The sequence below is a fragment of the Ovis aries genome, chromosome 13, assembly GCF_016772045.2.
Source record: "Ovis aries strain OAR_USU_Benz2616 breed Rambouillet chromosome 13, ARS-UI_Ramb_v3.0, whole genome shotgun sequence".
Classification (NCBI taxonomy): Eukaryota; Metazoa; Chordata; class Mammalia; order Artiodactyla; family Bovidae; genus Ovis; species Ovis aries.
The window spans coordinates 9,388,473-9,415,364 of record NC_056066.1 but is presented as its reverse complement, the minus strand read 5'-3'; the positions used below and the strand labels follow the sequence as shown (position 1 = coordinate 9,415,364).

The window sequence follows — 26,892 nt, the reverse complement described above, 5'->3', positions numbered from 1 at the left end:
TGGGGGCTCAGCAGTGGCTGTTGACCAGGGGGTCTGCATGTGTTTGTCTTGACATTTGGTTTGAGCTTTTCATCATATGGTGACTGGGTTCTGGGAGGGAGTGTCCTGAGAGCAAGCATCTCACCACAGGAGGCAGAAGCCTCTAGTACTCCTACAGTCAGGGCTTAAACTGGCCCAGGTGTCAAAAGGTCCTCCCATATGTGAGAAAGGGGAACAGATCATGAAGATTTTTCACATCTTTAATCTCCCCAAACCACCACTCTTAAGCTTTTCTCATTTTGCTTTGTCTGGTGAGAGTGTTGTCTAGGATGGGCACCTGTCTATGGACCATTATTAAGAAATGAACTGGTGTGAGCAGCTAATTCTTTCCTTTGAAGAGAAATTTCCTTGGGGGTTTCTCTCCATGGGTGGGGGAAAGCTCATGGGCTCTGTATTTTTCCATAAATGTTTTATGACAATTATTTACTTTGTCATGCCATATCACAGTGGCATCAAGCTCTACTTATATAGGCAGCTCAGCAAGACAGAAGGAGATTTGACCTTACCGTGTCATGTATAGACAGAAGGAACCATGCAGTGGGTTTTCTCACATTGAGCATGTTAGAATGAAGGATGGATGCCTTTCTTCTCCTCCACCCCTTCTAAATATACAGTTTTCATGCAAACTTGAATTTCTCCTCTCACAGATCTCTGTAACAGTCTACGTTGCTAGTCTTGTTGTTCGGTTAATGAGTCATGTCCAAGTCTTTTGCAGCCCCATGGACTGTAGCCTGCCAGGCTCCTCCTTCCATGGGATTTCCCAGGCAAGAATACTGGAGCGTGTTGTCATCTGCTCCTCCAGTGGATCTTCCTGATCCAGGGATTGAACCTGCACCTTCTACATTGGCAGGTGGATTCTTTACCACTGATCCTCTAGGGAAGCCCTGTAAGAGTCTATAGAAGTGTCCAATGCAACTTACTCCCACAAGGTAGAACAGCTGTACCGTAAAACAGCACTATTCATCAGAGATGTCTCAAATGTATTACTGTTGAGAAAATAACACACACACATAGATAAATACACACACACACACAAATACGTGGTATATCTCTGAGTTCAATGAAATCATCAAACTTAAATCAACCCCATCCCATCCCCAGCATAGTAAATGCAAATTGTACAATTGATCAGGAAGCTGTACAATCAATTCAAGCTCATTACTAACAGCTGAGCTCATCAGCAAGACCACCAGTCACTGATGGTTCAGCAATTAATTGGATCTCTCTGGTTGATCCAATTACACCATTAAGAAATAACCAGACCAACTATTTTACAGTCTGGTTATTCCAGTGTCTTAATGACTGAATTGGACTGGGTTGCCCAGTGACCCCAGCAATTGCTTCATGACTGGCCTGCAGGTGATTGAGACAGCCAGTCATCCCTGGCCAGTGTAATCTCACTAATAAAGTGGAGCTGTCTCTTCATATGCTGCAGAAGCACTAACAGGATTGTTTTCACTATAAGCTGTGGCCCCGTCTGACACAAGGACATTTTCTGACAAAAGGACATTTTCTGACAATTACACCGCCGTATGTGCATTTGACCAGCCGCCCAGCGCTTGGAACAACTCTACCACCTTGGTATGGGAACTGCAGCATGACTGAAGATGCAAATCCGATTAAGGAAACTGTAGTTGGAAACCAGGCGTGTTGATCAATAGTTGGAAACTTTTATGAACATCGTGATGACTGCTATTTAATGTAAATCTCTTTATTTTTCCTGCTTCCAAAAGAAATAAATGACCACTTTTTTCATTGGCTGACATGTTTGATCAAAGCATAAAACAACACTGGAGAAGCAGTGCTTTTAAAAGCAATCTAGTCATGCTCGGACTATAAAACCTTAATTACAACCCTAGATTTTCCTGGCAGATGTGTCTGTTAAATGAAGCTCTTCTCTGTTCAGCATATATGGGCCTTGGTTTGCAAATATGATTTACTTCCCAGAGACGTGAACACACACCCAAACATGTGCACGCGTTTCATGGAGAGCTCACCTGCTGTTATCTTACATTTTCCTCTCTTTAGTCAGCTCTGTTTGCAGAGGGCAGATTTTAAAGCAGTCATTAGAGATACTTTATAGTTCACGTTTGCTTTCAAATATTTATCCATGTTGTTTTTAAATAAACAACAAGCAAACATTTATGAGTCACTTGTGAATATATTTAGGAGAAAAGTGACTGACTGTGGGTCATAAGCCATTCTCACTATAATAGATTTTAACTCAGCATTTTACTTGAGGGTGTGAGAGTGGAAACTACCATGCTGATGGGAGCATCATAGAACAGAAATTAGTGTAATTTAGCATGTACCTTGTCAGGACAGCAGGCACTCCCCTCTTCTCCCTCGAGCTCCTGGATCTTCTGGGTTCTTTCCTACTTTACAACCCTCTTCTCATCTCTACAATCTCCTCTCCTTCCCTTACTGAAAACCCCATAAAATATTGATGTGTGCTAAGTCGTTTATTTGTATCTGACTCTTTGCAACCCCATGGACCATAGCCCACCAGGCTCCTCTGTCCATGGGATTCTCCAGGCAGGAGTTCTGGAGTGGGTTGCCATGCCCTCCTCCAGGAGGTCTTCCTGACCCAGGAATCAAATCTGTGCTTCTTACATCTCCTGCGTTGGCAGAAGGGTTCTTTGCCACTAGCAAAGCTGGGAAGCCCCAAAATATTGATGGGTAATATTTAAATATCTATCTATATAATCTGTTTAACTATATAAATACTAAGGAATTTATCTAATCACTTTGTATTAAGTGATTAATACTGCTACTGCTGCTAAGTCGCTTCAGTTGTGTCCGAGTCTGTGCAACCCCAGAGACGACAGCCCATCAGGCTCGCCAGTCCCTGGGATTCCCCAGGCAAGAACACTGGAGTGGGTTGCCATTTCCTTCTCCAGGTGATTAATACTAAATCTATACAAATACACAGTGACAATCAACTAAGCAAAAGTAAATTTCTTTCAATCATGGTATCAGTTTAATAAAGTAAAGACTTATTTTTCAATGCAAAAGTAAAAACTTACTTTTTTTCCCCCAATCAGTTCTCTGTTATCTGGAAAATGTACTAAAAGACAGTGGTTAATAGTATAGCAACTTACAGTTCCATCCCTGTATTTTATAAATTTTTATAAAATTTTTTATAAATTTTTTAAAAATTTTATAAATTTTTGCTAATAAATATAACAAGTTATGACTTCAAGGATCATGTATTTGATTATAACTTTTCCATAAATTATCCATGCAGGAATTAAAGGAAAATCCAATATTTAAACAGAAGTTTAGAATACATCAAACATCATTTGGCTTAGAGAACATTATTATAGTTTATATTAATACGTTAGAAACTCATCAAATTGTGTATCTCATCAAACTGTAGATCTGTTGTCTGATAATGTACATGTCATAAAGATGCAGGGACAGACTCAAGGATTCAAAGTGGATTATTTTCCCTAGCTGGATCTTGATTTAATTTGTATCATTATCTTGGCCAACTGACTTGACCTACCGATTTCTAATTTCCTGATTCTTCAAGTTCATTCTGATGTTTTTGATGATTAATAAGGCTACTCATTTTGCAATGCTTCTTAACTAAAAGCAACAAAGCAATCAAACAATAATTATTTGCCAGAATTTCAATGTGCTTCACATGCTTTCTTCCTACATCTTAGATCTCATGCTCGAAATACTGCACAGTTCATGTTCTGAGATCACATTGCAAGATGCAGTGCTATAGCATACTGCAACTTTCACGACTTTTCACATGTGTGCATACATGTAAGTGTGCACAATTCATTTCAATAAGAACACTGCAAATTAGTATTTTCAAATGGCCAGTCTGAATTTCATTTAAGTAAATGTGTCATGGTAGTGTCAGAGTAAGAAATCTCTTACTAGCACCTAATATACTGTCTTATCTTCAAAATTAAATTAAAAATATACATCATAAATAGAAACTAATTGCAACCAAAGAATTTGCCAAATGTCATGCGGGATGTACTAATAGACTAGAGGAAGAGAATTGCTGGGTATTTAAAAACTATCTTTTTTTAAAAAAAATTTTAATTGGAGGCTAATTACAATATTGTAGTGGTTTTTGCCATACACTCACATGAATCAGCCATGGGTGTTCATTTTTTTTTTTTTTTTCAGCAAAGTGCTTTTATTTTTTTTTTTAATTTTTATTTTTACTTTATTTTACTTTACAATACTGTATTGGTTTTGCCATACATTGACATGAATCCACCACAGGTGTACATGAGTTCCCAAACATGAACCCCCTTCCCACCTCCCTCCCCATAACATCTCTCTGGGTCATCCCCGTGCACCAGTCCCAAGTATCCTGTATCCTGCATCGAACATAGACTGGCGATTCGTTTCTTACATGATAGTATACACGTTTCAATGCCGTTCTCCCAAATCATCCCACCCTCTCCCTCAGAGTCCAAAAGTCTGTTCTACACATCTGTGTCTCTTTTGCTGTCTCACATACAGGGTCATCATTACCATCTTTCTAAATTCCATATATATGTGTTAGTATACTGTATTGGTGTTTTTCTTTCTGGCTTACTTCACTCTGTATAATCAGCCCCAGTTTCATCCATCTCATTAGAACTGATTCAAAGGTATTCTTTTTAATGGCTGAGTAATACTCCATTGTGTATATGTACCACAGCTTTCTTATCCATTCATCTGTTGAAAAACTATCTTTTAAATAACAGAATAAATGAAGGCATATTTTAAAATAATTTATACAAGTGATATAATATTGCTGCTGCTAAGTCGTTTCAGTCATGTCCGACTCTGTGCAACCCCATAGATGGCAGCCCACCAGGCTTCCCCGTCCCTGGGATTCTCCAGGCAAGAACACTGGAGTGGGTTGCCATTTCCTTCTCCAATGCATGAAAGTGAAAAGTGAAAGTGAAGTCGCTCAGTTGTGTCCGACTCCTAGCGACCCCATGGACTGCAGCCCACCAGGCTCCTCCATCCATAGAATTTTCCAGGCAAGAGTACTGGAGTGGGGTACCATCAATATAATATTGGGTTGGCCCAAAAGTGTATCTGGGCTATTCCATAACATCTTATAGAAAAACCCACACAAACTTTTTGGCCAACCCAATACATACAAGTTAATGCTACAAAGATAAGTAAATGATGCTTTAAAGAAATAAATATATAAAAGAATTTATAAAGGAGAAGAATTGGGATTTGATTAAAATTAAGAACTTGTGTTCATTAAAACACATCAAGAGACTACAAAGGCAAGCCACAGAGGACATGATATTCGCAATATGACAAAAAATTTGTGTCCAAGAGTATATTAAGAAGCCCCTCAGATTAGCAGGAAAAAAAAAATAGATAATCCACTTCTGTAAAACAGTAAAAAGACTAGAATACATACTTCACAAAAGAAGATATTCAAATAGCCAGTGAGCTTATAAAGAGATGCTTATTAAATGCAAATTAAACCACAGTGAGATATTCCTAGAACAAAATGGCTAATGATAATAATAGTATCAGTTGGGAAAGATGTGGAGCAAACTGAGCTTTCATGCTCTGCATACGAGAGTAGAAACTGGTGTAGCTGCTCTTGCAAAGGTTTTAGGCGACCTATCACGAAAGCCAAAAATATAATTTCCTAGGACCCAATAATTCCACTCTTGATACATATCAAATAAAAATGATGAATACTTATGTACACCAAAAGACATGTAGAATAATATTCTGAGAAGTGTTATTTTAAAAAGCTCAATTGCAAACAACTCAAATGTACATCAAAATGGGTAAAAACAAAACAAAATCCAACTCACATTATAACTATACAATGGAATATTCCTCAACAATGACAAGAAAGCAACTATCAAAACAGGTAACAACATAGAAAAATCTAGTGGGGAAAAAAATAAAAAGAAAACATTACTTCAGCAAGAGAAAAAAACGAAAGTGAAAGTTGCTCAGTCATGTCCGACTCTTTGCAACCCCATGGACCTAACCTGCCAGGCTCCTCTGTCCATGGGATTCTCCAGGCAAGAATGCTAGAGTGGGTAGCTGTTCCATTCTGCAGGGGATCTTCCCAATCCAGGAATCGAGCCAAGGTCTCCCACATAGCAGGTCGATTCTTTACCATCTGAGCCACCAGGGAACCAGGCACAAAAGAACAAATACTATATGACTCTATTTATATGAGCAGGCAAAGCAAGTCTACAGGGACAGAGATTGAAGAGTGGAACAAGAGGGATAGCTACACTGGGAGGGAGTACAAGAGATGTTTCTGGAGTATCAGTATTGCTATTATCTTGACTGAGTGGTGGGTATAGGGTATTTTTGCAAAAAGCCATCAAGCTGTGCCCTTAAGATGCACATAATTTATAGAATGTATGTCACATTATTTGTTTAGAAAAATATACTATATATGTGTGTGTGTGTGTGTATCTGGGAAGTCATATTATGATATAAAAGTTGTGTTTAAGAAGGTAGGAGGGATTTTGTTTGTTTTGTTTTTGGCTGTGCTGTGCAGCATGTAGGATCTTAGTTCCCTGACCAGGGATCGAACCTGCACCCCCTGCAAAGGAAGCACAGTCTTAATCACTGGGCCACCAGGAAAGGTAGGACATTTGGTATTTCAGCTTTGCAACAATCACAGCTGTATCTCAAATTCCCCATCGAGTAAATGCATGAGCTAAACGAGATATTTTCCAAGGAAACTTCTCATTCTAAATGTCAGTGATTCTATAATTAGGCCAGCTTAGTATTTTGGCTTATGTGTGGGCAACATATGTGTGTGCTAAGTCGATTCAGTTGTCTGACTCTTCGTGACCCATGGAATGTAGACTGCCAGGGTCCTCTGTCCATGGGATTCTCTGGGCAATAATACTGGAGTGGGTTGCTATTTCCTCCTCCCAGGGATCTTCTGAACCCAGGGATCGAACCTGCACCTCTTATGCCTCTTGCATTGGCAGGCAGGTTCTTTACCACTAGCACCACCTATTATGGGCAACAATCCAGTGCAAATCCATTTACTTCTGTAATGGACATCATGCGGTCTAAATCTGGAGTCTATGAGGGAAGATACTTGTTCACGTAGATGTCTCAACACAATGTTCAGATCGGAGAGTAAATTGCCAAATCTACTGAGAGATGACTCCTAACTAGGAAAGTGGACGTCATGAAACTTCCTTATCTACCTTGCTCAGATAAAGCAAAGAAAAGCCAATACTATTAGCTTCTAAGGTTGTATTTTGCTAATTACAAATCAGTGCAAAATGTATTCTCTATAAATACCAGAACTTTCCTATAAAATATTTTCACTCATCTTACTGCATTTTTAATACAAATATGTAAAACACATTTATATATAAATAATGCATAAATTTATGTATTAATATACAGAGTACATATTAATATAGATGTTAAGACACATGTTTAATAGATAGATGTATAACAGATGTATAGTACATCTAATAACATTCGTTTCTCACTGCTGGACTCTTTTCAACTAAATTATCAAGAGTGAGTTAGCAATGGCAAGAACATATGACTGCTTTGCACAAGATGCATGCTGGTTGGTCTGTTTGGTGGCAAGAGTCTCAGGGGTTTCACCGTGAGATGTGAGCAGCGGTAGCCTTGTCCTAGTGCTGAGCACAGTGCATTTAGGCAGCTTTGGGCTGTGAGGTCTAAACAGAGGAATTTTTTTTTTTCATGTTGGTATAACATGAATATGAGTTACCAGATCTACAGTAGAGAAGCTCAAGTAAGTTTGTTGGGAGAGACAGAGATAACGGAAAGAAACAAAGCATGATTTTAAAAAATGTTTAAAAAGCAGTCCTCCTGGGAGGTCTGTTATAAGCAAAACTTTGGAGGTAAAAAAGATGGCAGTGAACACATTTAAGAAAATACATGTTAAAGCCCATTTTTAAAGGGTTTATCTTTAGTTCTAAAAGGCCATTGAGAACAGGTAAAGATTTGGTATAAAACAGGCAATTGGATTTTAGTTGGAGGCACATCCTTCTTCTTAAAATATTTCAACTTATGTCTTGAAAACCAGAAGTGAGGTAAAAGGGTGGGTGGTGCAGGTATTTTAGCTTCACGCAGAAAGCACAAGGTCTGTCTTCTCTGGAGGTGTGGGAACATGGTATCGATATCACAGTACTATGCTTGAAGCCCAGAGAATTGGTGTTTGAACCCCTGCTCCCCCAATTACTAGTTGTATGACCTTTAACTACATTTGCCCAGCAAATGTTTGCTGAACAGATGCACAGTGCCAGCTGCTGGGAATATATAACTGAGAAAAGCCACAGTCCCTGACTTCCCAGTGGGAGGAACAGACAAGTTAACAGTTACTTTCATTAGAGCGCGGTCAGTGCCGTGCTGGGGTCTATTAGCACAGGGCACTTGCTCCAGGGACAAATCAGCAGGATCCTAAAGGCAGTCTTGAGAGGAAGGCATGGAAAAAAACCAGAGAGGATGGGACAAAACGTGCAATTTGAGTCCTGAAGGATAAGCAGGGATTCACAAAGAAAAATGAGAGAGAGGAGACTTACAGGTCAAATATCCTTGAGGAAAAAGAAAGAATAATTCTTTGGGGGAGGACACATTGTTCAGGACTTAATTAGCATGGGAAGCATACAGTGATAAGTAACTCAGGAGAGGTGGGTAGGGCCAGGCCAAACCATGTGCAGGATGCTCTGAAGCTTTATTCTGATATCAATGGGGAACATTAGGGAGAAAACAGCCCAACTGAAATTGCAATTTTCAAAAATTCATTGCAACTCCATAGGATGGAATGGAAGGGCTGGTGTTGGCAAGAATACAGGCAGAGAGATTTATTAGGAGGGTGTGGCAGTGATTCAGTGGTGGCCTAACCTAAAGATGCTGGCGTTGGGGAGGGAGAGGTGAATGGAGATTTGAGAGGCATTGGAGAAGGAAATGGCAACCCACTCCAGTGTTCTTGCCTGGAGAATCCCAGGGACAGTGGAGCCTGATGGGCTGCCATCTATGGGGTCGCACAGGGTCGGACGCGACTGACGCGACTTAGCAGCGGCAGCAGCAGGGAAGAGGAATGAACAGAATTTTTTAAATTAATTAATTTATTTTCATTGGAGACTAATTACAATATTGTGGTGGTTTTTGCCATACACTGACATGAATCAGCCATGGGTGTACACGTGTTCCCCATCCCGAACCCCCTCCTCCCACCCCCCATCCCATCCCTGAGGGTCGTCCCGGTGCACCAGCTTTGAGTGTCTTATTTCATGCGTCGAACTTGGACTGATCATCTATTTCACATATGATAATATACATGTTTCAATGCTAGTCTCTCAAATCATCCCACCCTTGCCTTCTCCTACAGAGTCCAAAAGTCTGTTCTTTATATCTGTGTCTCTTTTGCTGTCTCACATATAGGGTCGTCGCTACCATCTTTCTGAGGAATGAGCAGAATTTGAATAGACACAGGCCATGGGGAAGAATGGGACTCCCCTGGTGGCTCAGTGGTAAAGAATGCGCCTGCCAACCAGGAGATGTGGGTTCGATCCCTTGGTCAGGAAGATCCCCAAGAGAAGGAAATGACAACCCACTCCAGTACTCTTGCTTGGGGAATCCCATGGACAGAGGAACCTGGGGGGCTACAGTCCATGGGGTTGCAAAGAGCAGGACACCATTTGGCAACTACACAGCAGCACAGCATGGGGAAGAGCCGGGTATCAGAAGGAAGGGTTAGGTTTTTAGCTTGCATACTCATTAGACACCATCTGAAACGGAATAACACGAGCCCCAGGAAAAGCAGCACTTTTTCCTGCCACAAATACCAAATGGTATCACTTACATGTGGCATCTACGATACAACACAGATGAATTCATCTGTGAAACAGAAACACACTGACAAGCATAGAGGACAGACTTGTGCAGTCAGTGGGGGGAGCTGGGCTGCGAGGTCGGGATTAGTAGGTGCAAACTATTCCACAGAGAATGGCTAAACAATAGGGTTCCACTGTATATCATAGGGGACTGTATTCAACATCCTGTGATAACCACAATGGAAAGCACTATGAAAAATAATGCATACATATATGTATAACTTTGCTCTATCAAAGTGAAATGAACCACTTTGCTCTACACCAGAAATTAATACCTTGAAAATCAGCTATACTTCAATAAAATAAATACAACAAAGAAAATAAATCTGTTTTTTTGCTTTGACTAAAAGAGCATTGAATACTTGAAGTATCCTCTCACCAGCTGCCTTTCACTATCGGAGTTTTAAATGCTTCTGCCTATTTTCAAAACATTCTCCCAGTCTTTTATAGGGTAAAGTCCTCTGTCTCCAGCAAGACCGTTAAGGACAGCATAGAACAGGCTTTAGTACGTAGTAACAAATCAAGCACCAACTCATAACAGTTCTTTAATAAGAAGTGTGAATGGAGCCCACACATGTGAGAAGAACCTTGGGAATTTACAAACGCTCAGCCTCTCAGTGAGCTGAACGAGACAGGGTGATGAGCATCGTTTTCCGAGACTGGATAAGCATGTATTGAATACCCACTGGTGGGAAACATGGCACCTCGTTTAAATCATTAGGCAAAGTTCCCACCGTCAGAGTTTATCAGTTTATCACTATCAGAGTTTTAAATGCTTTTACCTATTTTCACAAAATCCTCCCAGTCTTTTATAGGTTAAAGTCCTCTGTCTCAAGCAAGACCATAAGAACAGCATAAAACAGGGATCTCAGCATATCCTTTCTTTGCTTTGGGGTTTACTATCCTAATACCTAGGACAAACTAGAGCGAATAAAAGTCCACTGTCCAGGACTGAACTGATCAGAGGGTTTAGATCATGCTATCAGAGTATCAGATGTAAGCCTGCCTGTCAAATATTAGAGGAGTAGAAGGAAGAAGGTGTTGGGATTCTCAAGGTCTTCTTGATAGGATAAGGTCTACAATTATATAACTCTATGTGTATCTAGCAAGAGGTGCCTGGTTGGCTATAGTCCATGGGGTCGCAAAAGAGTTGAACACGACTTAGCAACTAAACAACAGTTAACCTTAGCTCAGTGGTGGCAATTTGCATATTTCTATCGCTTACAGATAATGAAAACCCGAAATTTCTTGTAAACTAGAAAAAGATGAGAGTTTGAAGCCTATGCCATTTGAGGAGAGGACGAAGTTTCAGGTTTGCCAGAATAAGTCAGTTGTAATAGTCTGGTTCACATAAATTAGCGGGAAAGCATGGTTCCAGTACAATCTTGTAGTCCAGTGTTGACCTCGTACACAAAAGCCACTACAGGTCACTTCTGGAGCACAGGACACTTACAAGAGATATTGTCTGCTAAGCGGGACAAGAAGCTGAATTATCTACCAGATAATTTACATCAATTCATTGATCTGCCTACCATGAACTCTCTCTATATTACTTTAGGTAGGTCTATGAGTAAAGTACTATGGGCCAAATAGGGTTCTTATTATTCTTCTAATGTATGTATATGTATGTGTGGCAGAGATCAGGAAGGGAAAAGGGCTTTTCTATGAATAATGGTTAAATAATGCCAGCATGGCCTACTAATAGCCCCTCAATCATTCGTGGTTCCAATTCACCAATTACTGACTCAGTCTTCAGATTTAAAAGCTTTGCAATCCAATAATCAACATGATGGAAAAAAACAAACCTTGTTGGCGTTTAGCTCATGAATGACAACAGATTGATTGAGGGAAGAAACGTAAGTTACATATTTTGACTAAAAGTCTAAAGTCAAACTTGTATGATTTCGACATGATGCAGATCACTGAGGCAAAGAATTCTTCAGGAAATCTCTGCCTCAATTATCTTGAATAACAAAATTTCAAGGTAGTGCATTATCCATACAATTTTCAAACATTTCACTTTACAATGAAAAGGAAGACATAACTCAAGTAGAAGTGTTTCCTACTTTTTTCTTTTTCTTTTTTTTTTCACCATTCTCACATTTGTTTTCTACCCAGAGGAGGCTGAGACTGAGTAAAAGGAGGCATCTTACAATATCATATGAACACCAGCTGTTGCATATAGGTCTGAAGTGCTATTTCATTTTAGACTATATATTTTAAAAAGAACTATTGTTTAACCATTAAAAAAAAAAAAACCCTGCTGAAATATGCTGCAAGTTTTAGCCTTGGGGAAAATAACCAAGTGAAAACCCATTGAGTTCTTTATCCTCTAAACTTTAAGATGCTTTAGAGAGGTGTTCATAAAATAAGTTATATGCATTTTACCCATCATGGATGGGCTCTCACTTTGCTATACTGAGTGATAAAATCTTTCCTCTCTCATATTCACATTTCTCAAGAAATGAGTCAATGCATACTCAGCTTCCATGACCAACAAATTGGAAACCAAATTCTTCTCATTTGAAAGGGAGAAAGGTGTCCAGAGTAACTAGTTTTATGAGCTGCACCTCTGTGATAAATTATTCCCAGATGCTGATGTGGATAAAAATACCCTTCTTTCCTCTGAATACCTGTGTAAGCAGGTAGATTTCAAGCAGATGGCTGTAAGTACCACATGTCCTGCCATTGCTCTAAAGCTGGGTAAAGACCTTTCCACTGCCAAGGGCATAAACATCACACTTCATCTGATAAAACATTATCTAAACATCGACTTTGTGTAGGAATTATGCTAAGGCATAAGCTTTCTATTCATAGGGTGGTCTACATTCAAAAAATACTTATGAAACACATACCTGTGATGGGTATTGACTAACGCAAGGAAAATTCATGGCCTGGGTAAAAGCAACACCATTAAAAACTGGTTAATAACTCTTAAATACAGGAGCTGCTATAATTCCAGTGACTGGAATCCAAAGAAAAACCACTATGAGCAGAAATAGTGGTTGTCTTAGTTCGGGTTCTAAAGGAACTGAGTCTAAGACTAGAATATGAGTTCATGCAGTTTGTTTCAGAGGTGATCCCAGGAGGCATGGAAAGAGTAGTGAAGTGATACACGAGAGGAAGGCAGTTAAATGAAGAATGAGTTGTTGTCAAGCCAACTTCCAAAATGGACCACTGGAGTTTAATGCTGCAGGGAAATTTTAAGAAGTGATGCCTAAGAGCAGAGGAGCTAGGGTATTTATAGACTGGAGAATCATTGATGGAAGGCAAGCTTCCAATGGGATCTACTCCTGGGAAAGAATATTTCCACTGTTATGGGAAAACCCCTCAGGCACAGAATTACAGGTAGTAGCACTTGGAAATTTGTTGGAGCACAGTGAAATGTTAAGGTCCAAGGAATGTAAACAGAGAGCAGGCAACATCCCCTGCAATGGCAAGATTTTATCCCCTTGGAACTTCCCTTTTTATGACCATTCTCTCTTCTTCCTTCATTTCTGTCCTCATCTAACTTGATTAGGGACATCGGGGCAGAGAAATCAACCTGTCTCTTAGTTGTTATTTTCCCCTTGAGAAAATTCTTTCACCTACTTGGCAATTTTATTTAAAAATTTATTTCCGCAAGCAACCTGAATATGGAAAGACAAAAAAAATTTCTTAAGAAAAACAATAGTATGTAAACCAAGTTATTTTACATGGTTGTAAATTACATGGGCTATTTAATTTCCTTCCTATATCTACACACATCAAACTGGCATTTCTAAAACATATCTGACACTCAGGATGGTTTAATATTCAAGGTTTGATAACATAATCAATTATCTTCTGTTTTCATCATCTCCCAAGGAACAAAACATTCTTCAGTCTATGCCTCCCTAGGTCAAAGGTTTCTCATAAGAAATCAATTGACTGGTAGACTTAATGTGATTCTACAGGGCTTTTTCCTTTTATACAAGCAGTCATCATTTAAGACCAGTGAGATTAAGAAGAAAAAGCAATAAAAGGGATCCAAATTGGAAAAAAGAAGCAAAACAGTTGCTGTTTGCAGATGACATGATACTACATATATATATATATATATGTGTGTGTGTGTGTGTGTGCATGTGTGTATATGTATGTGTGTGTGTGTATATATATATATAAATCCTGAAGATGCTACCAGAAAACTACTAGAGCTTATCAATTCACAGAAATCTCTTGCATTCCTATACACTGACAACAAAAAATCAAAGAGAGATTAAAGAAACAATCCTATTTACTATCACATTAAAAAGAATAAAAATACCTAAGAATAAACCCACTGAGGGAGACAGAAGACCTGTACTCAGAAAACTATAAAATACTGATTAAAGAAAATAAAAGGTGACACAAATAGATGGAGAGTTATACCCTTTTCTTTGATTAGAAGAGTACTGTGAAGACGGCTATACTGCCCAAAGCAATCTACAGATTCAGTGCCATCCCTATCAAATGACCAATGGCATTTTTCACAGAACTAGAACAAAACATTTTACAGTTTGTGTGGAAACACCACAAATAGCCAAAGCATATTGAGAAAGAAAAATGGAGCTGGAGGAATTAAGCTTCTTGGCTTCAGGCTATACTACAAAGCTACAGTCATCAAAACAGTACGATATTGGCATAAAAAACAAATACATAGATTGATGAAACCGGATGCAAAGTCCAGAGATAAACCCACACACTTACGGTCATCTAGTCTTTGACAAAAGAAGCAAGAATACACAATGGAGTAGACACAGTCTCTTTGATAAGTGGTGTTGGGAAAACTGGACAACTGCACGTAAAATAATTCACAAAAATGAACTCAAAATTGACTAAAGGCCTAAATGTAAGGCCAGATCCTATAAAATTTGTACAGGAAAACATAGGCATGACACTCTCTGACATAAATCAAAGCAAGACATTCTTTGGATCCACCTCCTAGAGTAATAAAAATAAAAACACAAACAAATGAGACCAAATGAAACTTAAAAGATTTTGCACAGCTAAGGAAACCATAAACAAAACAGAAAACAACTCTGTGAATAAAAGAAAATATTTGTAAACAAAGCAAGAGACATAAGATTAATCTCCAAAATATACAAATAGTCCATGCAGCTCAACATAAAAAAATAAACAACCCAATCAAAAAAATGGGCAAAAGATCTAAATAGACACTTTTCCAAAGAAGACATACAGATCGATAAAAAGCATATAAAAAAAGACGCTCAACATCGCTAATTATTAGAGAAACGCAAAGCAAAGCTACAAAGAAACACTCACACGGGTTGAAATGGCCATCATTAAACAGTCTACAAACAATCAATGCTGAAGAGGGTGTGGAGGAAAGGGAACACTCCTATGCTGTTGGTGGGAATGCAAACTGGTACAGTCAGTATGGGGAACAGTATGCTGCTGCTGCTAAGTCGCTTCAGTTGTGTCCGACTCTGCACAATCCCATAGACGGCAGCCCACCAGGCTTCCCCATCCCTGGGATTCTCCAGGCAAGAACACTGGAGTGGGTTGCCATTGCCTTCTCCAGGAGAACAGTAGGGAGGTTCCTTAAAACAGCTGGAAATAGAGCTACCATATGATCCAATATAGGGTCCCATTCCTAGTCAGATATATGAAGAAAATCATACATGCACCCAATGTTCACTGTAGCACTATTTATTAATATTATAGCCAGGACCTGAAAGCAACCTAAATGTCCATCAACAAAGGAACTGCTACATGTATAAAATAAACATTACTCAACCATAAAAAAAGAACAAAATAATGTCATTTGTAGCAATAGGGATTGACTTAGAGATCTGGATACTGAGCGAAGTAAGTCAGAGAGAGAAAGACAAATATAGGCCACTTACATAAGAAATCTAAAAAAGGCCACAAATGAATGTATCTACAAAACGTACATAGAATTACAGATGCAAAAAATAAACTTGTTTTTACTGAGAGGTAAGGGAGGAAGGATCAACTGGGAGCTTGGGACTGACACATACACACTACTATATATAAAGCAGATATCTAATGAGGACTTACCCTATAGCACAGGAAAGGATTCGATACTCTGTAATGGCCTATTTGGGAAAAGAATCTAAAAAAGAGTGGGTATGACAGGTTCATTTTGCTGTACATCTGAAACTAACACAACAAAAGTAGCAGACCTTATAGGTGAGAGATGGGGTAGTTACACCCTTTTAGAAGTGTCTAATGACTTAGAGTTGTTACAATTCAAGGGGGTTTCTGCAAATTTGCTTTAGTTTGTGCTTCTCTAAGCATGTGCTAATTGATTAAGGGAATATGTTCCACACTGTTATAATAAAGACATGGAAAATTAATAAAATGTATAGAAAAATAGAGCTTTCTGAAATAAGTGAAAAAGATGTTAACCTTATAAAATCTGAGAGGCTTTGAGATACTTCTGGGGAATCGGAAGTTGTTAACATTCCAATTAAGTATATCAAGCATCATCGTTATTCATATATCATTTCTCTGTTTTGTTTTTAATCTCTGTCACAATAATCAGAACCAAAATCCAAGGCTCTTTTGTTTCAGCCTGTTGTAAACACTGCACCTCCAGGAGACAACTTATATGATGGTGAACAACTAAGGCACTCTGCGCTTTCAACACTAGAGAAACGAAAGCAAAGGGAACAACTTTTCTTAGCCCGATCGAGAATTCTGACCGCCAAGACTTGGTTTCTATTGCAGAAGACTAATCTCTGAAAAATGGACAGCTATTTTAGAATTGATTATTCCCATAAGAATGTAGCCTTTTCAGGTGACTCTTTGATTAAAAAAAAAATCCTGTGTCTTAGGAATTTGTTTGGTTTCTCTTTTCTATACCAAGTCAGGAAACTACATATATATGTGTGTGAGTGTGTGTGTGTGTGTGTATATACACACACAAACACATGTACTTACACATACATACATATGTATATACAGACAGACAGACAGACATACGCACACATGCACTATCCACATCTCCAAAAGGTCTTTTCCCCAGCCTTCTCTACTGTCAAGGTGATATTTTTCCACAGTGGAAAGCTTTGGAGCATGTCAGTTTATCGCATGTCCATCCTCAATATTAATTCAAAATAACTATTATGGAGGGTCAATGGGGCATGAGCTCTTCTCGCATTTTGTGTGATGGTGCAGAATAATCTAGACAGCCTCAAATATCAGTTCAGATAACGGCCCGTAGAATAACATGAGAAAAGATTCGATTTAATTCAGCAGGAATTTGCTGGGAGCCTCCCTTGCAGGAGGCACAGAGTTAGACGTGGAGAATTCAAGAGGTGAGAGACAGTCCCTGACTTTGTTCAGATGACAGTCTCATGAGAAGTTTAAACACTGAGATGGAGTGAGCAGGCAGACACTCAGAGCGTGGCTCACTTTGTAGCATATTCGGACAGCTGGTTTTATGATACAGTCCACATCAGGTTTCTCATACAGTCAGTTCTTCTGACTTGGCGGGTCCTGCATATCAGGCGCTGCCTACCTGTCCTCACACATCACTATTGTTCACATGAGTAAACTTGCAGTTCTCGGAGCATGGAAGCCTCTCCTGGCCACTGGGATCTTGCTCATTCGCCTATAAGAAAAAGCCCTTTGCTGACGGCCTAAATGACAACTGCTGATAACCTCCAGTGCCAGGGAAGCTGCTGTCTCCTTCAGAAATGTTTCCTTTAACTTCCCAGTCTGGATTAGGTACCATCTCTATATGCCCCCCAGCACCCCGAATTCCCTCTGCTTGATACTACACTCCATCCTGTTTCATCTGCCTCTCCAGCCTGCCAGCCCACCATCAGTCAGACAGTCACCAGTTAGCCAGCCAGCTGTCATTTAAATATTGAGGGTCCTTTATGTGCCTGGGAAAAGATTATCAAAGAAAATAAAGCAAGCTTATGTTCTCAATTCTCAACAGACAATACACAGCTAAATGTATGCAAAGTAAAAAAAAAAAAAAAAAGATAGTTGTATAGTTGTTTGTACTGTAAAGAAAATTGAATAGTAAAATTGAGACCTAAGGTTACTGTCAGGAGAAGAGGAGAACCAGGCCCTGGGTGCCACAAAAGGCAACTCAGAGGTGCCCAAGCTAAGGCGCCCTCTGTTTTCCACTATTCTTATGGCTTAAGAAAGATTTCCAGGCAGAGTGATGACAAAGGTAGAGACTCTGAAGCAGAAGCCAGTTGGAGAGTTGAGTGTGAAGGGGAAGCGGAGTCTGGGGTGAAACTGGAGAAGGTGAGCTTATCCAGGGTCTTCTGGGTTTTGCTAAGGTTTTTTTCCCAAGCGCATTAGAAATTCACTCTGGAATTTTAAGTATTGGCAGTGGGAGGGACACGACTGAGCGACTTCACTTTCCCTTTTCACTTTGATGCATTGGAGAAGGAAACGGCAAGCCACTCCAGTGTTCTTGCCTGGAGAGTCCCAGGGACGGGGGAGCCTGGTGGGCTGCCGTCTATGGGGTCGCACAGAGTCGGACACGACTGAAGCGACTTAGCGGCAGCAGTGGGAGAAGCAAAACAAAAAGATTTATTTTTAAAAAATGTCATGTGCTGCTACACAGAAATTGACTGCTATATAGAAAATGGTGGATTAATCTAGATAAGAGTAATAGTATGTATCCGCCTAATGACCCATACCTCTCTACTACATTTTCTCAAAGCAGAAGACACATCATGTCTTTTTATCTCCATAGTTTAGGATAAAGGCTCATTGCTTATATAAGAGCACCCAACTTCTGTGAGATGGCGGGTTCCAGCAATCATTTCATCTCCATATGGCTTGTCCCTTCCTGTCCTCTCTCGAGTGCCAAGTCACTGTGTATTTAATGAACTTGTTCTCACCAACCAATTCTTCCACCCAAGCTAATGCTTTTAGCAGAGGGAAACTGAAATAAGAGCCTCCTAACTTAATTGAAAAAAACAAATTCTATATTATAGTATTGAAAAGTTACAAAGACACTCTTACAGATTAGTATTATTTACTTTGGCGGTGAATTCTGCATGTCTCAATATGTGTCATTTAAATGAGGTTTTTGAAAACTCAGTTAAATGATAATTGCACTCTTTCCCAAAAGTTTTTTTTTGTTTATTATTGAAACAAAATTTAATGGAAGAGACAGACATAAACAGTAATAAAAATAATACTGGTATAAATCAAATCCTAATGAAGTTGAAGTATGCTGAATGTTCATAGTTTGTAGGAAAATAAATATCTTATGAATAGTTCTGTGTATGTGTGTAGAGTTTTAAGATATTTGTAAAACTAATTAGTTTTGAAATAGTTGGCCTCACTAATTAGATGGTTTCGTTGGCATCATTTTCCATCAGATAGGCATGATGTTGTCGGGTGAATTAAAGGGAAGAACATGTAAGGAAGAAGCTTACTTCATTTTCTGAAATACTGAAAGAGAGAAAAGTCCACCCACTCCTTAAGTTCCTTATTCCAGAGCTGGCCGCTGCTGCTGCTGCTGCTTAGTCTTCAGTTGGGTCCGACTCTGCGATCCCGTGGACTGCAGCCGACGAGGCTCCTCTGTCCGTGGGATCCTCCAGGCAAAAACACTGCCATGCCCTCCTTCAGGGGATCTTCCCGACTCATGGATCAAAACCGGGTCTCCTGCATTGTAGGCAGATTCTTTACCGCTGAGCCACCAGGGAAGTCCAGTAGAAACTGTTTAGCGACACATGTCACTTAAATTTTCTCATGACAATATTTTAAAAGTAACAATAAGTGTGCATTTAATTTTATATTTTACTTAAGTGAATATATACAAATATTATCATTTGAACCTACAATTGATATAAGAAATTACCAAAGACCTAATTTGTCTTCTTTTCTCAGTACTAAGTCTTTGAAATCTGTTGTGTGCTTTATAACACATCTTGCTTTGGATTCTGCATCTTTCCAGGGCTCAACAGACGCATGTAGCTAGTGGCTGCTATACTGGACAGTGCAGCCTGATATTTTCATTATATGTATTCCACACTGGAGGGGTGGGTGTGTGTGTGTGTGTGTATGTGTGTGTGTGTGTGTGTGTGTGTTTGAAAGTAGGAAGCAGGTGGCTCAATATGCATTCAGAAAATGGATCTTCCTGTTAAATTCACAGAATGGTTCACATATTGATCCACAGCCTTATTCCTTTTTCAGTCATCAAAGAGGGTCTCATGAAGGCCTTGCTTTGGGCATTAAGATTCTGAAGTTAACTGTCTCTAGCTTTTCCCCATCTCTCTAATAACACAAATAAATGCTTATTGGGATAATTTAATAATAATTTGACTGAATTAAACCAAAGAGTCAATTTGTAGATGCTATTGCTGCTGCTGTTGCTAAGTTGCTTCAGTCATGTCCGACTCTGTGAGACCCCATAGACAGCCTCCCACCAGGCTCCCCCGTCCCTGGGATTCTCCAGGCAAGAACACTGGAGTAGGTGGTTGCCATTTCCTTCTCCAATGCGTGAAAGTGAACGTGAAGTCGCTCAGTCACTTATGTCTAATATGGAATCATATTTCACTTCACTTGCTTTCTCTATGATTCCTGGGATCCTTGTCTGGAGAGTGATTATTGGTGGAAGTCTGTGTAATAAGTTGTACCTCCAAGTGTAAGAGATGATATGAATAAACTTTGTCAAGTTAAATATAAATTGTCCTCTCCATAACAAATGTTCTAGAATTATTAATATATTTTGGGCTCTAAAATCACTGCAGATGGTGATTGTAGCCATGAAATTAAAAGACACTTACTCCTCAGGCTTCCCTGGTGGCTCAGAGGTTAAAGCATCTGCCTGCAATGCGGGAAACCCAGGTTTGATTCCTGGGTTGGGAAGATCCCCTGGAGAAGGAAATGGCAACCCACTCCAGTATTCTTGCCTGGAGAATCCCATGGAGAGAGGAGCCTGGTAGGCTACAGTCCACAGGGTCGCAAAGAGTTGGACATGACTGAGCAACTTCACTTTCACTCCTTGGAAGGAAAGTTATGACCAAACTAGATAGCATATTCAAAAGCAGAGACATTACTTTGCCAACAAAGGTCCATTTAGTTAAGGGTATGGTTTTTCCAGTGGTTGTGTATGGATGTGAGAGTTGGACTGTGAAGAAAGCTGAGCGCTGAAGAATTGATACGTTTGAACTGCGGTGTTGGAGAAGACTCTTGAGAGTCCCTTGGACTGCAAGGAGATTCAACAAGTCCATCCTAAAGGAAATCAGTCCTGAATATTCATTGGAAGGACTGAGGCTGAAGCTGAAACTCCAATACTTCGGCCACCTGATGCAAAGAACTGACTCACTGGAAAAGACCCTGATGCTGGGAAAGATTGAAGGCAGGAGGAGAAGGGGACGACAGAGGATGAGATGTTTGGATGGCATCACTGACTCGATGGACATGAGTTTGAGTAATTTCTGGGAGTTGGTGATGGACAGGGAAGCCTGGAGTGCTGCAGTCCATGGGTTGCAAACAGTTGGACACGACTGAGCAACTGAATTGAGCTAAACTGAACTGCCAATGCAGGAGACCCAAGAGATGTAGGTTCCATCCCTGGGTTAAAAAGATCACCTGGAGTAGGAAACAGCAACCTGTTCCAGTATTCTTGCCTAGAAAACTCCATGGACAGAGGAGGCTGGCAGGCTATAGTCCATGGGGTCGCAAAGAGCTAGACATGACTTAGTAACTGAGCACACATACACCCACACACAGACACGTGTAAACACATCTTGGGCTCATTTCTAGAGTGGGAGGAACAGCTCAAACCTGTCACCCTAGCTATCAATTTCCATTCTTTTCAGAATCCCTTATCTGCAATGGAAGAGTTAAGCTCATGGAGGTTTTCCTTCACCTGACTCATTCAAAAAACAGCACATTCATTGTCCTTAGCAATTTTCAAATGGCACAAACTTACATCATGTTAGGACTGTATGACCTTTCCTCCACATTATATTTTATCAATAAGCTGAAATATAAAATTAAAATACTAAAAGGCACAAATTACTGGCCGGTGAAATTTCCTTAGGAGCTCAGAGATCACTTACGACCATTAGGCTTTCCCCTTAGACACACATAAGTAAATAAATCCTGACAGGTAACAAACAAACAAACAGGAGAGCCATGTGTAAAGAGCATGCTATTAGTTTCCAGACACCTGAAGGGTGTTAAGTGGCTTGAAAAGCCGTGCAGAGTGCGTAGGGGTGAAAATGTGGTTGCTTCTGTGATCACGCAGGGAACATTTCAGTCCCTTTTCTGAGCAAGTGCAAGTGAAGCTGCCTCTGGTGGTGACTGTTGAGAGGGGCTGCCAATTGTTAAATGGGTCCTGGCTTTGACATATTAAAACCGTAGCTCCAATCATTCATTAAAGGGTCTATTGTTAAGAAAAACCCATCTTTTTATTCATAAAGAGAAAGGACAGGTTCGAGGACTTCAGTGCAGGGAAAAGATGTATGTGTACTGGAGGGCTGGAGAAAAATCCATTAAAGTCATATGAAACACTGACTACATTTCCGAAGGTTTCACAAGGTCCTTTCTTTGAGAGAAATGAATCCCATTCTGATGAACTACACAGGGCGTCAAGAGAGTCTCAAGACCAATAAATATTACTCTGTAAGCAGGGCTACAAATTAGGCATAAATCAAACCTGCCAAGAACACTGCCACCCTCTCAGTTCTCCAAGCAGGTTATTTTGCTTCCTTCATTCTTCCCTCTCCTCCAGCACCAACTCAGTCAGCATCAATCCCCACTGATTCTCCTTCAGGTCTTTTATCAGTTCCTCATTTTTGTTTTAGCTTCTTCCCAACTAATCCAAACTTCCTTTGTCACTAAGAATGGCAAAAATAATTTCCCTAGGTTGCAGGCTCCACCCCCAGCCACTTCCTCCCTTTACTACAAAGCACGCTGGACCACAGAAACTTAGCATCATTTTGTGTAAACAACACACCTATCCCTGTTCAACAGCCTGCAGCAATTCTATATTAATACCCACTGTAAGTAATCATCAGGCTTCTCCCACTCCCACGGCTACAGCAAAGCCATACTCTGCCCCTTGGAGTTAGTCTTCATCTTAAGCTGAGCTTCCTCAACAGACCCCAGAGAAACAGAATGTAGTTTAAGTCATTTATTAAGGAAGTGGTCATTGGAAGCGCTAGTAGGGAAGTTAGAAGGTAAGGTAGGGAAAGGTGTCGGTAAAGATGGACTGGAGCGCAGGTAACCATATGGGCACTGGGGTGGGTCTCAGTGGGGAGCTCTAGGAAACGGTATGCAAAATGCCTCAGAGTTCCCCACCAGCTGCTTTTCTGAGCAAGTGTAACCCAAGGGCAACAGAGGAGGCTGGCAGGCTACAGTCCATGGGGTTGCAAAGAGTTGGACGTGACTTAGTAACTGAGCACACATACACACACACACACACGGGTCAGTACATCTTGGGCTCATTTCCAGAGTGAGAGGAACAGCTCAAACCTGTCACCCTAGCAATCCATACCCTTGATCCTGGTTGAGAACCACTCAAGGCCTTGGAATTTTTCAGTTTAACACTGAAGTAGAGCCCTGGGGTGGTGTATGGTAGCGGTTCAACCCGAGAGCACACAAGAAGTGAAGCAGGGACATTTATAACTCAGGCCCTGGAGTCAGTACATGGCATATCCCAAGGGGTCCCCAGGGGAGGTCCAGAGAAAGAGGATCTGGGGCACATCCTCTGACAGAGTCCCTCAGCAGATGGCTTGGAGGTTCTCAGGCTGGGACTGGATTGGACAATTCAAACCAAACAAAGAGAGATTCTGGTAAGCTTTGTAGGTGTCTTACTTACAAGGTGTCTCAGGGAGACTGAGGCTCACAGGGTGCTTGAGCACTCATGACAAAGTTTACATTAGCTTATCTCTGTCTGCTGCTGCTGTCTAGTGGCAGGTCAGGCCGCTGTGGGCTGGTCTGCCATCCAAAGTGGATACTGAAGCAGTAGTATCATGGATTGGACTTCCCTGGCGGCTCAGATGGTAAAGCATCTGTCTACAATGCGGGAGACCCGGGTTTGAGCCCTGGGTTGGGAAGATCCCCTGGAGAAGGAAATGGCAATCCACTCCAGTACTATTGCCTGGAAAATCCCATGGACAGAGGAGCCTGGTAGCTACAGTCTATGGGGTCACATTAGTCTGGCCACACTCTGGACACATGGGTATCAAATCCCAGCTCCTCTGCCTGCCCCACTCACGGGCTGTATGGACGCCATAGTGAGAGGAGGCCCCAGGGCAGAGAGCCACAGCTGGATGTTGCTGGGCTGGCATTCATTGGACGGGTTGAGTACCAAGGAGATACAGGTAAACGCTGACATATTTCTCCAGGAAAATGAAGCCTTGACCCAAACGCATAGCTTGATTCCAGCATCACCCACCTTCTCTACTAATCTGTGTGTGTTTGTGCGGTGATCATGCTGAGAAATCCTGTCAGTGGTGCCCAGGGAGCTCCTTGACTAGACCATCACCAACTACATAGCTGCTAAATTACTCCCTCCAGCCCTTCCAGTATATTTAATCTCTAAGTCTGAAATTTCATTCTCATAAAGGAAACGTCCTACTGACATTCTTTCTACCAATTCTTACCCCTGAAATGGTTTCTCAACCTCTGATCAATACTTACTACCTCCATAATCAACTCAGTCTGTCCACTGGACACCATCTCAACACAGGTACAGTATTTATTTTGGTTGTTTCACTACCATTGAGTAATTTAGTCTTGATATATTCTGTGAATGAAACTAATTTGCAATGAACGTCAACTTTGAAGGTAAGAGGACCTGGGTTCCAGGCCCAGCCCCACCAACATGTCCAAGGGCAAGAACCTTAATCTTTGTGGCCTCAGTTTCCTCATCTGTAAAATGGAGATGATGGTAGTTTATCAGAAGGTTGTTGTGAGGATTAAATGAGATACTGCCTCTGAGAGCACATAACATACAACAACTATTTGATAAATGTTAATTATTAGTAGTTTTACCCTCAACATGGGGATTTGTGTATTGTTATCAGTTCCCCCTTGCTATAAGCATGACATGCGTTCTCTAAAACTAACGATCATATCTTTTTTTTTTTCAATTACAAAAGAGAAATAGACCCATAGACATAGAAAACAAACTTATAGTTACCAAAGGGGAAAGAGGGGGGAGAGATAAACTAGGAGGTTGGGATTCATATATACACACTAGTATATATAAAGTAGATAACCAACAAGGAACTATTGTACAGCACAGGGAACTAACTATGCTCAATATTTTATAATAACTTATAATGGAAGAGAATCTGAAAATGTATCTATATGTATACAAACTGAATCCCTGTGCTGTACACCTGAAACTAACATGACATTTTAAACCAACTATACTTCAATAAAAATAAAGAAAGAAAGGTAATGATCAAGTGTTCTGTTTCTCTATACTTGACTTTTAAAAGACAGACTGCCTCCTATACAATAAGCAGTCAATTAAGGCAGTGCTTAAAAAGAGAGCTGGGCAAAAGGCGACTTTTTAAAGCACTTCACATTTCATTGGAAAATGTACTGTAAAATGTTATTCAAATGAAAGTCTGTCGTGGCTTGCAGAACCAGTCAATATTTGGAACGAGGGCAGTCACTGATTTATGGGATTACAATGGACCATTTTGTTGGATTCTTAAGTATTAAGTAGCATGCTATTAGGGTGCTTTTGAAACAAAATGAGACAAGTACCAGTATTCTTCACACACCTACGGGCAGAATTTGTACTGATGGAATGATTCAATGATCTCTTCCTGAACTACAGTGAGACCTACGGTGTTCCACTCCTCATCACTGGAAACTAGGCACTTCTTGCCTGAAATATACTTTCTCTTCCTTTCCCTTCCTTCCATCCGTCCATCCATCCCCCTTTTCTGTTATCTTTCAAGGTGCAAATTAAGAAATCTTTTCACTAAGGTGGCTTTTTCAGCTATTCAGCTAAGACAACTCTCAGCTGCATTTTAAAGCCATCAAAATGCATTTCTTTTGGTACATGATATAACCTCTTTATTGATGTTCATCTTTTTTAAAAGTATAGACCCAATATTTGCAAAGACTATAAGCTCTTTGAGGAGGGGGGTAGTGCCTTGGACTTTACAGTTTCAGTACTATTCTTATACATAAAGAAATTCAAGGGTTTTTTTTTGCTTCATAACAATATTAAATGATATTTGCTCTGGGTTCTTTTCTTTGCTCATTTGTTTCCATCTCTGCAGAACTGAACAAGCTTTTGCAAACACGAGAAATCTCTAAGACGTGGGTGGCCTGACAACTAATGGGGGCGTGAGGAAGCAGTGGTATTGGCCGCGTAAGACTTAGTGGTCAGTCCCAGAACAGAAATACTGCCATACCTCTGCGGACCTACATTCTGTGCTCCGATGCTACCACCGTGGCTTCTCATGAGGACTTCTAGAGCCTCAAGGATCCTTCCGTGGGGATTTGTCAGACACTACCATGTGTCTGTCTAGAGCAGGATGTATTTTCCATAGAGGGCCACGGGAGTATTTCCCATCTTGCATGCTCTTCTATAATGTGATCCTGCCATTTCTTCAAGATGAAGTCTAATTCTCCCTCTGGGTATGAGTGGACTTGTGTTTCACTTCTCACCAACAGAATGAGTCTGAGTGATGCTCATGACTTTCAATGCTAGATCATTCAAGGCCATGAGCGTCCCCCCAGGTCCTTGGGAAAGTTTCCCTCTCAGGACCCAGCCCCCATGCTATGAGGATGCCTGTCCTCATAACACACAGGTGTCCTGGTCCAGAGTCAGAGGACAGCAGGTCACCGTGTCATCCCAGCCCAGGTAGCAGATATATGAAGAGAAGGTCCAGATGACTCCGGTCCCCAAGCATTCAAATCCATGCCAGTCATTTGAGTCTTTTCAGGTGAAGCCCCAGACACTGTGGGCCAGGGAAGTGTCACCCCCTGTGTGTTCTTATAATCCACTAAATAGATGAATGTAATAAAATGGAATGATCTGTTATACAGCCAC

General features: G+C 40.5%; 1 protein-coding gene across 2 annotated transcripts in view; it reads right to left on the bottom strand.

The window, feature by feature from the left end:
• Positions 1–26,892, bottom strand: part of MACROD2 (mono-ADP ribosylhydrolase 2) — a 2,324,156-nt gene that overhangs the window by 289,101 nt on the left and 2,008,163 nt on the right. The window lies entirely within an intron of this gene.